This window comes from Triticum urartu, chromosome 5 (assembly GCF_003073215.2).
Source record: "Triticum urartu cultivar G1812 chromosome 5, Tu2.1, whole genome shotgun sequence".
Taxonomy (NCBI): Eukaryota; Viridiplantae; Streptophyta; class Magnoliopsida; order Poales; family Poaceae; genus Triticum; species Triticum urartu.
Genome location: NC_053026.1, coordinates 91921492 through 91924520, shown reverse-complemented (window position 1 = coordinate 91924520; position 3029 = coordinate 91921492). Strand labels below are relative to the sequence as shown.

Here is a 3029-nt window from a genome sequence, read left to right as displayed (position 1 = left end):
CTATTTTCTTAAGTACTGACTACCGGTTGTTACATGGCCAACTCACGACTACACATTGAACTCACAGACAAATTCACTGAACCTAGACCTTACTTGCAGTCATGAAATTACGTTATACTGAAAAAACCCCAGAAGTTTGCATAAGTTTTAGTGAAAAGAAACTAAAGTTCGCATAAGTTTTACTAAAAAAACCTGAAGTTTGCATAAGTGTTATTTGTTTTTCCAGCAGATACATGAAAATTGTAATTTTACATGCGCATTTTGTCCTAATCTACAGTTGAGTTAACATGTTTTCCTGATAGAAAACTTGGACCACATACAAGAGAAGCAAAAAATGTATGTTGATTATGATGATGATGAATGTAGGATATTTTTTGGTCATGCTAAATTCTCATATCATTTATTTCATTTTATTATCGCACTCTACATTACATACTACGCACGACCACTTTGGTAGAGGTGACGAGTTCGCATCATACAGAGAGACCAACCATGTTTCTCCAAATATCTTGAATCATGATCCTTATGACTTCATCTCTAATACTTATAAGAAGTACATTTTTTCATTTGACTATTTCCTGACTTGAGAGGTAAGGTATGTTTTATCCACTAGAGTTGCTAAAATTGGAAGCATGTCTGCAGTTTTTTTCTTTCTAAACTGGCATTTGTTGGCATTTTTTTGCCACTGTTATTCATACAAGTGGTAGCCTACACATGTTGAAGACCATTTCCAAATTATTTATCTTCGTATCATTATTACTACAAACTGAGAGGATATTTCTTATATTGTTAAAATTTTAGAATGTTGAGCCCTTAAAGAAATGTGTAGTACTCAAGTAACTGTTCCAAGTTGTCATATTAATGCTTTTGTCCAGTGAATAAAAAGTATAATTATGCAATTTATCACTATAATTTTTATTTGGTTTACATGTTCTATTTTCATAATAAAGCAAGTCACTTTTCTTTCTTGCAGACATTACAACACTTGTGGTGCAATAGTAGAATCAGATGGTCCAACTAGCATTTTTTTTGTCTTGTTTCACAGCTGATTCTATGCAGTCAAGACATCTCTACACTTCTCTATCTGACAATTGCTTCCTATTTTCAACAAACCATAGATGTCTCTTCCCACTATTGTGGTTGACACTTAATTGTAATAATAATTCTTCATTGGAGTTTGTTGGCACTGAAACGCTTCCTTAGCTTGTCCTAAGTGACAATTTCATGTGTGATTATACTTGCATAAATGTGTGCATATGAAGAATCATGATGAATCTTCTAAATAATTTTGAGTTTTATACATTGAGAAAAGTGGGTGGTCTTTTAATACAAGAGGCATGTTGATTAAGGAGAAATGATATTTCAAATTATTTGTACAAGTTGGGAATGAGAGATTGTGTACTTTATAGGGAAATTTCAAATTTATGAATAAATTGTCTTGTATTAAATTTAGTATAATGTGTTAGTCCAAATAGACGTGTGTTGCACGTGCACACTTATTAGTCCAAATAGACATGCGTTGCACGTGCACACTTACTAGTCTCAAATTAAAAAACAATCTCCTCCTAGGACCTGCTATGGCGTCCGTCGCATTAAAGCTCTCACGGGCCGCTTGGACAACCACCAGTTCCGTCCGCTTCTCTCTTCGCCTACCCGGCCGCGATCTCACCATGACCGCCCGGACGCGGCCCTTACTTAGATGCCCAAACTCCGTCGCCGCCCCCACCAGTGATTTCTTCCCCCGGCGAGGCATCGCTACGCTCCCCTCCGGTGATGACTCCCATCTGCCTGTGGGCGCCGCAGCAGATGACCTCGAGGATGAGGTCCGCCCTGGTAATCAATCAATCTCTCTATTCTTTACACATCTTGGTTGGCAGCACACATTATGGTTTTCGTTTCTGTGATGACGCAAGACCCGGACACCGTTCCCTACTTCGACGAAAAGGACCTCACGTCGGATGAAACTCTGTGGGCTCTGTACGAGCCGTGGTGCCGCTTCCACGGAATGGCGCACGACCATGACGAGATGACTCGGTGATTTGGTCATTTCAAGGATACGGCGTGGCATGTCCACGAGTTCAACAAGTCGGGTAGGAGCTACACCAAGGGGCTCACCCAGTTCTCCGATTTGGAGCCAGAGGAGTTCTTCGGCCCTCGTGGCTATCCCAGGACTCACAGAACTGGTAGTCGTTTCATCACCAACGACAGGGATGAGGTCACGGTGATCTATACTGACGGGTGTCTTGAAAAACATGAGGGCCCCGTTTGGATAATCCCCTGTGTCAAGCAGCCCTAAAGAAACAATTGTATACGCTAGCAGTAAATACGATTAATATTGTAATCTGCCTACCATTTGGATGCAAAGGAAATATGCTTGCTACTTCCAGCTGAACACAAAATGCAAAGTTAATCTGCCAAGAACCGTAACAAATTATTGACTTTTTTCTGAGGATACTTAGCTTTATAGAAAAGGAGAAAACAATATATAGGAAAGTTTAGGTGTTGCCATCAACCACAAGTCGGCTGAGGCCACACATACTTCAACTCCACACACTAAGCTAACTCCTCACAAAAGTTCACTAACTCCTCTCCCTCCGGCTATCGCCCACATGTGAAGCTCATCAAGAATCTTGTTGACAGGTTCCACAACCGAAGACGGGGTGCCTGCCGGGCGGAATACTCGATCGTTTCTTTGTCTCCAAATGTGCCAACAGACTAATATCACAAAAGAGTCAAAAGCTTTGCGGTTCTCCTTGGCAATCCTTTGTCGAGCGTTTCCCCACCATTGCTCCAAATTGTCGTCATCCGTAGGAGCTAAGCTAGGCCGAAGTCTCGTCCTGGACAACGCCATGTGCCATATTTGTCGTGAGATGATGCACTAGACAAGGAGGTGGTTGAGGGAGTCCTGGACTAAGGGGTCCTCGGGCGTCCGGCCTGTTAACCATGGGCCAGACTGATGGGCTGTGGAGATACGAAGACCGAAGACTGCACCCGTGTCTGGACGGGACTCTCCTTGACGTGGAAGGCAA

General features: G+C 41.9%; 1 pseudogene; it reads left to right on the top strand.

Annotated features, from left to right (window-relative positions):
* Positions 1-1577: 1577 nt before the first annotated feature.
* On the top strand, positions 1578-2380 carry LOC125555714 (annotated as a pseudogene).
* Positions 2381-3029: the final 649 nt, after the last annotated feature.